At 40.0% G+C, this 15,589-nt stretch overlaps 1 long non-coding RNA gene across 1 annotated transcript in view; it reads right to left on the reverse strand.

The window, feature by feature from the left end:
• Window positions 1-3,683: 3,683 nt before the first annotated feature.
• LOC132393674 (uncharacterized) overlaps window positions 3,684-15,589 on the reverse strand; it is a 38,051-nt gene continuing 26,145 nt past the window's right edge. The window contains exon 4 of the long non-coding RNA XR_009512029.1: window positions 3,684-4,034. This is a non-coding gene — a long non-coding RNA (uncharacterized LOC132393674). The remainder of the gene's footprint in view (window positions 4,035-15,589) is intronic.

Here is a 15,589-nt window from a genome sequence, read left to right on the forward strand (position 1 = left end):
TAACTGATACTGAACCCGGTGATGTGAGTCCTGAGGCTCCTGTACCTTCTTCCTGATGGCAGCAGTGAGAAGAGAGCATGCCCTGGGTGGTGGGGTTCCTTGATTATGGATATTGCTTTCCTGCAACAGCATTTCATGTGGATGTGCTCAATAGTTGGAGGGCTTTGCCCATGATGGACTGGACTGTATCCTACTACTTTTTGTAGGATTTTCTGTTCAAGGGCACCGGTGATTCCATACCAGGTGATGAAGCAGCCAGTCAATATACTCTCCACCACACATCTATAGAGGTTTGTCAAAGTTTTAGATATCATGCCAAACTTCTGCATTCTCATAAGGAAGTAGAGGCATTGCCATGCATTCTTTATAATTGCATTTGTCTGCTGGGCCCGGGACAGGTCCTCCAAATAATAACACTAAGGAATTTAAAGTTGCTGACCCATTCCACTTCTGATCCTTTGACGAGGACTAGTTTATGGACTCTGGTTTCCTTCTCTTGAAGTCAATAATCAGCTCTTAGTCTTGCTGACATCAAGTAAGACATTGGTGCTATGGCACCACTCAGCTAGATTTGCAATCTACTTCTTGTATGCTAATTCATCACCACCCTTGATTCTGCCTATGATAGTGGTGACACATGCACACTTAAATATGTCATTGGAGCTGTGCTTAGCTCCACGGTCATAAGAATAAAGTGAGTAGAGTAGGTGGTTAAGCATACGGCCTTTTGGTGCACCTGTGCTGATGGTGATTGTGGAGGAGATGTTGTTACCAATCTGTAGTGACTGGGGACTGCAAGTGCGGAAATTGAGGATCCAATTGCACAAGGAAGTATTGAGACCTAGGTGTTGGAGCTTATTGGTTAGATTTGAGGGGATTATGGCATTGAATGCTGAGCTGTAGTCAGATGTTCCAGCATTGAGTGACAAACCAGTGAAATAGCATCTGTTATTGTCCTGTTTTGACAGTAGGCAAATTAGAGTGGATCCAAGTTGCTCCTCTGGCAGGAACCTATCTATTTATCACCGACCTTTCAAGGCACTTCATCACAGAGGATATATAAGTGCTACTAGATGATAGTCATTGAGGCAGGATATTACATTCTTCTTGGGCACCAGTATAATTGAAGACTGCTTGAAGCAGGTGGGTACCTCAGATTACCAAAGTTAAAGATATCAGTGAATAGCCCAGCCAGTTGATCATCACAGGTCTTCAATACTCTGCCACATTACCCCACCTAGGCTCGATGGTTTCTGTGGGTTCACTCTCATTAGGATGCTCTCAGATCAGCTTCAGAGACTAAAAATCAAGAGGTTGTCAGGGACTGTGGGAATTCATGAAGTTGCCTCCATGTTTTGTCAATCAAAGCAAGCATAAAAGGAATTGAGCTCATCCAGGAGCGAAACATTGTAGTCACCTATGTTGCTTGATTTTACTTTGTAGGAGGAGATAGCATTCTAGCCCTGCCAGGCAGTGATTTTGAAAAGAGATGACTATAGTAATATAGGAGACAATTAAGTAAACTTAAACAAGGTCCCAAAAACAGAAGTCTGATCTCTAAAAGAAAAGAAAAACACTGATGTTATAATTCTGAAATAAAAGCAGAAAATAAAACATAGAATTGTACAACAGAGACCCTTCAACCCATGATGTTGTGCTGACACTTTAACCTACTCCAAGATCAATCTAACCTTTTCCTCCCACATAATCCTCCAGCTTTCTTATATCCAAATTCCTATCTAACAGTCTCTTAAATAGCTCTAATGCTTCTACTTCTATTACCACCTGTGGTAGTGCATTCCATGCATCTATCCCACTCTGTATAAAAACACTACCTCTAACATCTCCCTATATTTTCCTCCAAACACCTTAGAGTTATACCCCACGTATTAGCCATTTCTGTCCTGGGAAAAATGCTCTGGCTGTCTACTGCCTATGCCTCGTATCACCTTCTATATTGCAATCAAGTTGCCTCTCATCTACTTCCTCTCCAAAGAGAAGGGCTCTAGCTAGCACAATATATTATCACACACTCTCTATTTCATGCACCTTTCTGGAAAATCTCCTCTGCACCCTCTCTAAAATTTCCACATCCTTCTTATAATGAAGTGACCAGAACTGCACATGGCACTCCTAGTGTATTGTGACCAGTTTTATAGAGCTGCAACACTACCTTGTAACTCTTAAACTCGATCTGTCAACTAATGAAGACCAACCCACCATATGCCTTAACCTCCCATCAGCTTACACTGCAACTTTGAGTGAACTGTGGACATAAACCCCAAGATCCCTCTGACCCTCCACATGATAAAGAATTCTGCCTTCAAGTTTGATCTTCCAAAGTGCAGAAAATGCTGGAAACAATCAGTACTTTGTTAACTCCCCCCTTTCCTTCCCAGAAATTTAAAACGATCTCACCTTCTCACATTTCCCTGTTCTGGTAAAAAAAATTGACCTGAAACGTGCTCACAATTTCTCTCTCCAGCCTGCTGTATGCTTATGGCATCTTCGGTTCTTATAATACAGATAACGACCAGATCATCTGTTTTAATGATATTGGTTGAAGGAGAATTATTGGACAGGGTCAGTGGTGCTGTGAGGATTACATTCCTGGACTTCTCTAGTGCCTTTAACACCATCCAGCCCAGGATCTTAAGGCACAAACTAACGGAGATGGGAGTAGACTCACACATGGTGGCTTGGATAATGGACTACTTGACAGACAGACCTCAGTATGTGTGGTTGGGAGACTGTAGGTCTGACACGGTGGTCAGCAGCACAGGAGCGCCGCAGGGGACCGTGCTCTCTCTTGTCCTGTTCACCCTGTACACATCAGACTTCCAATATAACTCAGAGTCCTGCCACGTGCAGAAGGTCGCTGATGACACGGCCATAGTGGGGTGTGTCAGGAATGGTCAGGAGGAAGAGTATAGGAAACTGATACAGGACTTTGTGATATGGTGCAACTCAAACTACCTGCGTCTCAATATCACCAAGACCAAGGAGATGGTGGTGGACTTTAGGAGACCTAGGCCTCATATGGAGCCAGTGATCATTAATGGAGAATGTGTGGAGCAGATTAAGACATACAAGTATCTGGGAGTGCAGTTAGACGAGAAGCTAGACTGGACTGCCAACACAGATGCCCTATGCAGAAAGGACAGAGTCGACTGTACTTCCTCAGAAGGCTGGCGTCATTCAATGTTTGTAGTGAGATGCTGAAGATGTTCTATCGGTCAGTTGTGGAGAGTGCCCTCTTCTTTGTGGTGGCGTGCTGGGGAGGCAGCATTAAGAAGAGGGACACCTCACGTCTTAATAAGCTGGTAAGGAAGGCGGGCTCTGTTGTGGGCACAGAACTGGAGAGTATGACATCGGTGGCAGAGCGGAGGGCGCTGAGTAGGCTACGGTCAATCATGGAAAACCCTGAACATCCTCTGCACAGCACCATCCAGAGACAGAGAAGCAGCATCAGCGGCAGGTTGCTGTCAATGCAATGCTCCTCAGACAGGATGAAGAGATCATTACTCCCCAATGCCATTCGGCTCTACAATTCAACCACCAGGGGCAAGACATGTTTAAGTGCCGGGGTTAGGACTGAGCTTAAGTTACCACTCAATGCACTTTAGTAAACTATTTAAGAACTTTTTAAAAGCTATTTATTAATGCTTTTTGGGAGGGTGATTTTAGATGCATATCATATTTATATTGAGTTAAATACTTATGTAATTAGTTTTGCTACAATAAGTGTATGGGACACTGGAAAAATGTTGAATTTCCCCTTGGGGATGAATAAAGTATCTATCTATCTATTCCTCCGCTCCCCAATCAATAATCAATACATTTACTAAAAACAGTTTTTAATTAATATTCCTTCCATTCTGTAAGTCAACACATAATTTTCAAATAATATACTATCCAGGTTGGAATTCTCTTTATTTTCTTTTGAATTGATGTAAGGAAGGCCGACACTTGTCTGGCAATGCCAGTCTTGAAGTGTTCACATATCCCTTGAATTCATCACAAACTGGACCTGTCTGTTCACAATAAAGACTTTTAGTTAAAAAAAACTACAATACAGTTATATTGATATTCCCCCATCTCCCAAAAACAGTAGTTATTACAATGAGGAATTATTAACAATCCTCTAAAGGATTTTGTAAAGCAATAGGTACAGACTGAATGCACAGAACATCAGTGAAAACCAGGGCTGTTTCAACATAGCAGATAAATGAGCTCAGTGGATATATTGGCAGCAAATATATTTTAGCTTTTCTGTCTGTTTTAATCTCCATGAGTAATGTTAAAGTAAGGCCACCAAAACAATGCTTGGCCAAAAGAACGTCTTAGCCACTTTTCTTAATTATATTCTATTTTCCCTAACACGTTTGAGAGTTCCTTGCCCAAACATCTATTACGATACGTTTGGTGTTATGTATAACTGCTTCCTCAAAAAAGTAAGCTATCAGAAGCAGAAACAAGCGGTGGAAAGAGCTCAAAGTTTTGGCGAGGTGAAATCAATGAAGGTCTCTTTCACCCTGGCAGTCACCTGTGAGGTCATATGAAATCAGAAATTGAAAAAAGAGCCACTCTTAACAGCCACATGGTTGATTGGAGGATTTTATTTTTCTGACTGATAATTGTCTTTCAGCCCATCTATTGTGAATTTTTCCCAGGATCGCAGCATGAAAGTAGGAGAATCCTATATTTTTTTCTCTGAGTAGTTTGTTAAAAAATGTTTCATGCTCTTCCACTATAAATAAAGTTTTAGCTTTGGGTGTCATTAGTAAGTCAACCATTTATCCTTAATTGTCCTTGAGAAGGTGATGTAGAGTGATTTCTTGAGTTTGGAGCTATTGTCCTTGATGGCAGTAGTCAGGGACTTGCAGAGGTGACCAATTATAATGCATTTTGTGGAGACAAGACATACAACTACAGTGTTCTAATGGCAAAGGGAATGAATGTTTCATGTGCTGAATGGAGTATCAGTCATACAAGCAGCCTTGTCCTGGATGTTATTGGAGTTGCACTGTTCTTTCCCCAGATCTGTGCATTGCCGTGGTTATCCAGATTCTAACCAGTTCTTATAGTGACAATATTTATGTGGTTGGTTCATAGGAGTTTCTATTCAATACTGGGTCTCTGGCTATTGATGGAGGGACTTATATGATGGGAGCTGATTAGCAATATTCATTCTTTCAACTTCCAAATTTCAGCACAAATTTGATAGAATAGTGCTCCTCACCAGACATACGCAGCAGATTCCTCGTCCAAACCGCAGGCCGGGGTCAATAACAAGGTAGGGGTAACTTTCCAGGATCAGCAGAACTTTACAAAGGCACTTAACCCTCATAACACAGAGAAACTGGAGAAAGATTCTTGTGGCAATTTAAGTTAGCATGACACACTGCCAGTAAACTTTTTTAAAGACTTCGAAATTGCAGTGTATGTAGCATCATCTAGTGGTGGAGAATGGTACTTTATTTTAATCTTCAAAAAATAAAATACAATCTACTTCAGTCAGATATGTTTGTTAATTTGAGAATTTTGTTTAAAAACTAAAGATATCAAATAAATAATAATATTTAGATGCAAAATTTTGATTCAACAAACTTCCACTGCACAGGTTATTTCATCAATGTGATACTCTCAAATCCAATTATAATTTATAAGTAAATTCTGATTTGTTTGCCTTCTAAGACTGGTATGTTTGGACATCACTAATGGTCACAATGGGTCAACCACACATTCCCAAAGTCCACCTTGTAATAAAGATGTAATCATTTATCACATAAAAGAGAGGTCCAGACATGTTTCAAATGAATATTGACTTTTATAGCTGCAGGCAGATCCATTATCTTCAAGCTAACATCAGAGGTCCCACTGTAATTAAGGCAACAGTGCAGGTGTACATAAGGGGAAGATACCTTCATAATATTGGGTATGGAAAATCAGTGACCATACCTGATTGGCTCACACCTTTTGTGCAATTTTTTACAAGGTAAAATTAGAAGAATTGGCACATTATATTCATTGAACATTAAAAGATATTGTTAATGATAGCAGGATATTCTCCTTATTTATTCACATTAATTATATTATTCTACAGATAGTGCAGTCTTTTTAAATTTTTAATGAAAGTGTTACATCTAGTTCATAGCAGAAGATCTGGAGATAACAAACCTACTTCACAACATACCCAGAGGAGAGCCCTTTGGGACCATTTCTCTCTTGTTCATTATTGTGTCTGGATTAGGCAGTAGTGGAGTTCATGCTCAATGGGTTTCAAACAACTTTTGGGATCAAAAGCCTTCCACTTTTACCTGTCCTCTTTTTGACTTCAAATCATTTCTATGTTTTTTATCACATTCTATACTACTCAAAAATGTATTCAAGTGTAGGAACTAATCTAATGTACTTCTCATGTTATTGCAATTTCTCCTATGTAAACACAATGCATTAAAAGAAATGGGAAGCTGATATTTCCACAATAGAAAGATCTGGAAAATGTAAGTGTGATGTGCATATACATGTAAGTGGACTAAATGCTACACACGGTCTTCATAATATACACTTTAATTATTTTGCTTCCAATTATAAACTAGAAGTTCTAGGTCTCATGTGTTTCTGTCATATCACCTCACGGGATAAATGACAGATAAATAAAACTGTGGCATAGTTACTCCCAGATCTATGAACCCGTAGACTGCGAGATGAAATTTTGTGATCATTTACAATGATAAGCTCATGCTGTTTTTAAAGAAATTACTTTTTAATTCAACAAAATATTATCATTAGTTTTGGATCAGATTTATGTTGTTTGTTGAGCAAAAACAGTTGAATGCTAGAATTGATTGACAGTTCGTGAAGTGTCCTGGTGATATTCAATAACAAGTAGAAGAAAGAATAAGAGACCTTATATAGTACCTTAACACATCCTTCAACAAAACACTGAAAAGCACTTGAATGTAATAAATTACTTTCTGCACTTACCTACGTGATTAATAGATAACAGTAATTTTGCATATCGCAACATCCCATAACCAAATGTAATGAATAATCAGTGAACATATTTGGAATTGGAATTGTTTATTATTGTCATATGTACCAAAGTTAACTGAAACGGTTTTCCGTGGCAACCTTTACGGATCTATTCATTGCATCAGTGCATCGAGGTAATACAAGATTAAACAATAACAGAATTCAGATTGATGATTGCAGTCACAGAGTAAGTGTGGAGCAGGCAGACATGGTGCAAGGCAATAATGAGAGATTATGAATGAAAAGTCCATCTTATCATACTAGAAGACCATTCAATAATCTTATAACTGTAGGACAGAGGCTATCCTTGAGTCTGGAGGTACGCACTTTCAGGCTTTTGTGTCTTCTACCTGATGGGAGGGGAGGTTATGTTGCCGGTGGATGGGATTTGAAAATCATGTATGGTATTCTGAGACAGTAAACTCCCTGCTGCAATTTAACTAGATAGGATTGAACTCCTGACTCTATTCTTACTTACTCAGAGATAGTCAGAGAATTGCCTGTTACTCATCTTTCCATCCCACAATTTTTTCTCTCAAAGCATCTACTCTTGACTTTTTCCTAATTTTTTTTATATGCTACTCTTTAAAACAGCCTCAGTGACCATATACATATCAATATATACATGCACACACACGTAATATGCATATGTACAAAAGGCTGTTGTGCAGAAAATAAAAACCACATCATTCCCATAAAAAAACAGAACCCTTAAAACATAAAATAACCCATAAAAAAGACCATTGAACACCAAACATGCAATAAAAAATCATGCAAACAGTAACCACAAGCAAATAGCATTCTGAAGTCCGCAAGAGAATCCCACAGTTCATTGCAGAGCCGAGTAAATGCAGTGGAGCAGTGATCTGAACTGGCCCGTACCACCTTGAATCCTCCTCAACCTTTTAACCTGTCAGACTGATCAACATTCAGGTATGAATAAACAGAAGGGATGGGGGCAGGGCTTCAATGGTTCTATCATTCATTCTGTGGGGTGTTTCCTTTCATGGATGTCTACGAAGTGTACAAATTTCAGTTTGTATACTGTATACATTGATATTAAATGAACCTTTGAAGAATAATACATAAGATAGCTTGATTGTATATCCATAAAATGATGCTAGACACAGGATTGTCCAATCATAAGGTGACTGACAGAAAATGGTAGTGGGAGGTTTGGGTTAGTGGGTGGAGGTGTTGATCAGCCTTACTGCTTAGGGATAGCAACTGTTTTTTTTGAGTCTGGTGTCCTATCATGTACACCCTTCCTGTCTGCCACAGTGCATTTTCCGTATCATGCAGTGATGCTGCATGTTAGGATGCTCTCTACTCCACATCTGGACAATGACAAGAGTTTACATGTACATAGAGTTGTGTATTTTAAAACATTGTTATTAAATGAACTTCATGTAATGTCCTTTAAAACTAAGCAAGTCCAAAATGTTCCAATAAAAATAAAATTCTCAGTTAACTATCAAGGTCCTAGAGGAATGTGGTTTAAAAACTAATGAATTACAGAACTTGATGCAACAGTAATTTTAATATCCTGAAAAGCTTAGCAGTAAGTAATGTAAATATAAAGGAAATTAAACTAACCATAACATAATCAAGCAATACTAGTCCATTCATTGAAATCATAGGAAATACAATTAAAATGCATTTGAAGAGTGTGTTCTTTTTCACAACATTGATTACCTATATATTGATTTTCTCTGTGGTGGAATGGAGAAAATCACTGAGGCCATGCTCTCTCTTAGTACTGCCATCAAAGAGGTGGTACAGCAGCCTGAAGCCCCACACTCAAAATTGATGACAATGATGGAAATTCTGCTTTGCCATTAGATTTTGCAATGGACAATGAAGCAGCCCATGAGCACAATCTCACTATTTCCATTCTCTTTTTGCACTATGTGGTGAACTACATATACCTGTCTGGACACGCCCCCTGCTGACTGCTCCTGTGGCTCCTCCCACAGACCCCTGTATAAAGGCGATCAAGGCCTGAGCCTGGCCTCTCAGTCTCCAGGATGTAGTATGGTGGTCACTCACTGCTTGTTCTTTCTTCCAGTCAATAAAAGCCGATATCTCGCCTTTACATCTCAGAGTGAGTTATTGATGGTGCATCACACTACTTATTTATGTTTCTTTTTGGAGTTTCAATGTTTTAAAAAATATATTGCATTGTACTGCTGCCACAAAGCAACACATTTCACATGTGTCAGTGATATTAAACCTCAAGTCAAGTCACTTTTATTGTCATTTTGACCATAACTGCTGGTACAGTACATAGTAAAAATGAGACAATGTTTTCAGGACCATGGTGTTACATGACACAGTACAAAAACTAGACTGAACTACGTAAAAAAACAACACGGAGAAAGCTACACTAGACTACAGACCTACACAGGACTGCATAAAGTGCACAAAAACAGCCACAGGCATTACTAGGGCAAGGTGTCAGTCCAGGCTCTGGGTATTGAGGAGTCTGATAGCTTGGGAGAAGAAACTGTTATATAGTCTGGTCATGAGAGCCCGAATGCTTCGGAGCCTTTTCCCAGATGGCAGGAGGGAGAAGAGATTGTATGAGGGGTGCATGGGGTCCTTCATAATGCTGTTTCCCTTACGGAATTAGTGTGTAGTGTAAATGCCCGTGATGGTGGGAAGAGAGACCCTGATGATCTTCTCAGCTGACCTCACTGTCCACTGCAGGGTCTCGTGATCTGAGATGGTGCAATTTCCGAACCAGGCAGTGATGTAGCTGCTCAGGATGCTCTCAATTCAACCCCTGTGATGAGAATGGGGGTTGGGAGATGGACTTTCCTCAGCCTTTTCAGAAAGTAGAGACGCTGCTGTGCTTTCTTTGCTATGGAGCTGGTGTTGAGGGACCAAGTGAGATTCTCCACCAGGTGAACACCAAGAAATTTGGTGCTCTTAACAATCTCTACCAAGGAGCCGTCGATGTTCAGCGGGGAGTGGTCGCTCCGTGCCCTCCTGAAGTCAACAACCATCTCTTTTGTTTTGTTCACATTAAGAGACAGGTTGTTAGATCTGCACCAGTCCATGAGCCGCTGCACCTCCTCTCTGTAAGCTGACTCGTTGTTCTTACTGATGAGACCCACCACGGTCGTGTCATCGGTGAACTTGATGATACGGTTCGAGCTGTGTGTTGCAGCACAGTTGTGGGTCAGCAGAGTGAACAGCAGTGGACTGAGCACACAGCCCTGGGGGACCCTGTGCTCAGTGTGATGGTGTTGGAGATGCTGCTCCCGACCTGGACTGACTGAGGTCTCCCAGTCAGGAAATCTAGAGGCAAAGGAAGGTGTTCAGGCCCAGTAGGCTCAGCTTTCCAATCAGTTTCTGAGGGATGATTGTGTAGAACGCTGAACTAAAGTCTATGAACAGCATCCGAATGTATGTGTCTTCTTTGTCCAGGTGGGTTAGGGCCAGGTGAAGGGTGCTGGCAATGGCGTCATCTTTTGAGCGGTTGGGATGGTACACAAACTGCAGGGGGTCCAGTGAGGGAGGCAGCAGGGTCTTGATATGCCTCATGACGAACCTCTCGAAATACTTCATGATGGTGGAGTAAGTGCAACGGGATGGTAGTCATTTAGGCAGGACACTGAAGACTTCTTTGGCACGGGGACGATGGTGGCAGCCTTGAAGCACATTGGAATGGTGGTGCTGCTCAAGAAGATGTTGAAGATGTCAGTGAGAACATCTGCTAGCTGGTCTGCACATCCTCTGAGCATTCTACCAGGGATGTTGTCTGGTCCAGTAGCCTTCAGTGGGTTGACCATGCACAGGGTTCTTCTCACATCGGTCACGGTGAGACACAGCACCTGGTCATTTGTAGGAGGGGTGGACCTGATTTTGATTCACAGTAAGTTGTCTCTTATTGGAATATTTAGTGATCTTGGAGATTAATTCAAGTCTTTAAATCAAGACAATAAAAAGAAAATCATTTACCCCACTTTGAACCTTATTGATCTGAGGAACAGTATTATGGGTCTGATGACATACTGTAGATAAGGCTAAAAGCCATAGGAGCAGAATTAGACCATTTGGCCTATCGAGTCTACTCTGCTATTCCATCCTGGCTAGATATTATCACTCTCAACTCCATTCAACGTTCTTTTCCCTGTAACCAACAACCTACCAACTTCCATTTTAAATATACCCAATGACTTGCCCTGAACAATCATCCTTGGAAATGAAAGTCACAGATTCACCACACTCTGGCTAATGAAATTCTTCCTAGTTATCGATTGCCAACTCATCTCTCTAATCTAGACAAGCCTGCCACTAATAAAGTTTGTCAATAACCAATGTCTTCTTTGGAGCAGGAGAAAAAAAGATTAGTAATTTTGTAATGGGCAAAATAATACTTCAGTAAAAAGCAAACACAAGGAAATCTGTAGATGCTGGAAATTCAAGCAACACACACAAAATGCTGGTGGAACACAGCAGGTCGGGCAACATCTATAGGGAGAAGCACTGTAGACATTTCGGGCCGAGACCCTTTGTCAGGACTTACTGTTGACAGTGCTTCTCCCTATAGATGCTGCCTGGCCTGCTGTGTTCCACCAGCATTTTGTGTGTGTTGCTTCAGTAAAAAGAAATATTTTCCTCAAATAACTAAAGACCAAGTTATTAATTTCAGTGCCAATAACTCTTCCCTTCCAGCATAATATAATGCAATACAATATAATTTGTTATAAACACTAAATCAATATTGAATCTTGTCATACTGCCACAATCCCTGAAACATTCAACAACAATTGCATGGCCCTATTTGAAGCTTCTACTATTTAAGACATCACCACACCATATTTCAACTAAATGAACCACACAGCATAGTTCAATATAAATACAAAACTTAAAATTCTGAAGTCAGCATAAAATGCTAAGAGAAACCATACACACCATGTAAGAACATTTAGAGTTCTAAAAGAATCTGAACCTGTTATCCTTAATTCTCTATCAACTTACTGGTCACTTCCCTAAAATCATGAAGATTGTGATCCCAAACTACACATCGGAAACACATGGATAATTAAAACAAATAAGAAATGTTGTGGATCACATTTGCTCCCCCAAATAATTGAAAGAATTGTAATATAAAACAAGTTAGATTCCAAATAACAATTAAATTCTAATACTTGTTCCTAACTTAAGCTAACAATCAATGTATCGGAAGTAATTGAACACCACAAAGGTAAAATATGGTTATAAACTTTAGAAAGACAGTGCAACTGGGATCATGAGAGAAGATCTATCTTTTGACAGTCTTAATACAAAGTATGTAAAGATGATTGGTCAATTTTAATTATTCCTGTCTTTAAATTTTTATTCTTTGGTGACACACCTCACCAAGAATATATTTACTTGTCAGGCTAATGAGAGTTTCTCTCTTCACCTATTAGAAGCTTAGGTAAGCACTAGTCATTGGAAACAAATACAAAATCATTTAAAATGCCTTAAGCAGTACCTGGTGTAATATATCCTTCTCTGAAAATGGAAGGCAAACTAAGGTGAATGCAGCTGAAAGGAGAAAATCTCCTTGTGCTACTATATATCAATTTTGTGAAGAAAGGGATCTTGACACTACTTGACATTCATTCTTTATTGAATGGTTCACAGTTCTCCCCTTCACTGAATGTTATTATGAAATGCCTTTGGAAAATGAATGAACACCAGGCATTATGATAGTACGAGTGGCTTGTCCCCTTCTTTAACAGCCAACAAGGCACCAGACATTAAGTCATTTTGACAGAAGCCACAGGCTATAACAAGCTCTTACCTTGACCTTTACCTTCAGTTCTCTATTTGGAAAAGGAGTTTCCAGACTTCTATGATATTTGTTTTAAAGTTTACATTTTTGCATTTCATTTTACAAACAGTTAAAAAATGAGAATGAGAAGTTACCAATGAGAAGTCAGGTAATTTTCTGACAAGGTGTTACATTATTTTTTTTAAATTACATTTCATTAGAAACAAATACATTATCTGTAACAACTTTAATATATCTTATTGTGTTTTTTTGAATATTTTCAACATTTTGTGTACTTCCCCTTCAGTGTTTTCTACAGTGGTCTCAATAATACCAGACTATAGCCACTGTAGTGAACAAATTTTAATATTTTCTTGAAATACTATAAATTAACATATTTTTGAAAATGTTAGAGCATTTCCTCTAGTGAAATTTCACTAATCAAGAAATAGAAAAGAACAAACATGTCCAGTATTATTGTCATTATGCAAAAACATTCCTAACATTGTCATTTTCAGACAAATAAAAAGTGTAACTATCCCTGCAAGCGTAAGTGCTACACCTGTCCCTACACCTCCCCTCTTACCACAATTCAGGCCCCCAAACAGTCCTTCCAGGTGAGGCAACACTTCACTTGTAAGTCTGTTGGGGTCATCTGGTGCGGCCTTCTCTACATCGGCGAGACCCAACGCAGATTGGGGGACCGCTTCGTCGAGCACCTCCAACAGACAGGATCTCCCGGTTGCCACCCACTTCAACTCTGTTTCACATTCCCATTCTGATATGTCCATACATGGCCTCCTCTACTGCCATGATGAGGCCAAACTCAGGTTGAAGGAGCAACACCTTATATACTGTCTGGGTAGTCTCCAGCCCCTTGGTATGAACATCGACTTCTCCAACTTCTGGTAATTCCCTCCCTCTCCCTTCCCCCATCCCACTTCCACTCTGCCTCCTCTTCCAGCTGCCTATTGCCTCTCATGATTCTGCCTTCTTCTACTACTCATAATGCTTTCCCCTCACATTCCTTCTTCACCTTTCCTGCCTATCCCCTCCCTGTTTCCCCTCCCCCACCCCTTGATCTTTCTTCTGATTGGTTTTTCAGCTGGCACCTACCAGCCTTCTCCTTCCCACCCTCCCCCCATCTCCTTTATAGGTTCCCTGCCTCCTCCTTCTTCAGTCCTGACGAAGGGTCTCGGCCCGAAACGTTGACTGCTCGTTTCCACGGATGCTGCCCGACCTGCTGAGTTCCTCCAGTTTGTTTCTACGTGTAAATAGTGAACATGCTTGTTAATTTCCCAATGCCTGATTGAGAAAATATGAGGGCCAAGATTCTCATTTGCTTTTAGCTAAGTGTGAAACTTCGATTTTAAATTGTGGAAGATGTGTCTTATGCCTTAGGGTTGTCCAGGTACTTTTCTTCGTGTTCATGCAAAACTTCTGCTTGCTTTCAACGAAGTGAAATGTTGTGGAAAAAACTATCTGTACAGTGTAACATTCTCCATTTTTTAAATGCTCGCCTCATAACAGAGACCAACTAGGAATCAGGATAAATATTTGTCTTAAGTACTAAATTAATATTATCTTATTCATTGTAAATAATATATAGACTTAGGCAATTACAAAAGATTGTTCAAATCAATTGTATAATTTTTTGTGTAATTTTGAATCAATAAGTGGCAGCCCTCGATTGGAATACTTTACTTTTAATAAAGCAGAGCTTTTGTAAACTCCACAATGGATGATCCCAAGACCTGAAAGAAGGAGCATTGGACGTAGAGCCAACAGAAGTTCCAAAGGCCCCATATGACCATATGAGAGAGAGGAAGGATCTTTTCCTGGAAGACAACTTGAAAGACCGGCCCAGAAGAGGGGATCCTGGTAAGCTGCTGTTGGCAGTTAATGCCCCAGTAGGAGTGATGGGCTAATGAACTTTTGAAGAGGAGTGTGGAAGGGAAGTAGTTACTTCATCAAAATTGGAACCACTCTTTTCTTTCATTTAATTTCGGGTCAGGACACAACAGTAACAAAGAATGCCACAGCAGCGTAGCAGTTATTATTCAGAGTTGGGAGCTATGTGGCTTGAAGCCCTATTCCATGTTGTATATTTAAATAAATGGATAGATAAATAAATAAGTAGCCAAATAGATCAATAAATGGACAAACAAACAAGCAACTGGAATATTGATTCGTTGGATTGTCATATAATGAAAACCCTTTAGAATATAGAACATGCATTGGCTTCAATGACCACAAACATCAAAAGCAATACTTCAAAGCTTACCTTTTTCCTATCGAGGAATTTGTCTCACCACAAGGATTCTATAATAAAAATTTCTCCCAAAGATGCAGTAGATGGACTGCTGCATAACATTGGAATAGTGGAAAAACAATATAGAATACGGAGGAATAACAGGAGGAGTTATATCTGAAGCGATACACACTGAAGCAATTACTGACACAATTTTTGTAGAGGCTCAGTGCTTTAGGCCTCCAATAATACAATAACGATATCCTGCTTGAAATAGGCCACATGCTGCAACTTCAGCTTCAATTCGAAGCATAACATGACTCACTTGCTGTTGCTTGCCAAGATTACCTTGGCCATTAATTTATAGATGCCAAATTCAGCCTAGGCCGAGCTGGAGATATCATCAACATGACTGCTTTACATGTGAGGTAATTGATGAACTCCATTCCAAGTGTGCTAAAACATTTTCTTTCAACAGGTAGAACAGGCACATGGCCTCAAAAGGATTGCAGGCTTCCCTCCCAATGGTG

The sequence above is a fragment of the Hypanus sabinus genome, chromosome 5 (genome assembly GCF_030144855.1).
Source record: "Hypanus sabinus isolate sHypSab1 chromosome 5, sHypSab1.hap1, whole genome shotgun sequence".
NCBI lineage: Eukaryota > Metazoa > Chordata > Chondrichthyes > Myliobatiformes > Dasyatidae > Hypanus > Hypanus sabinus.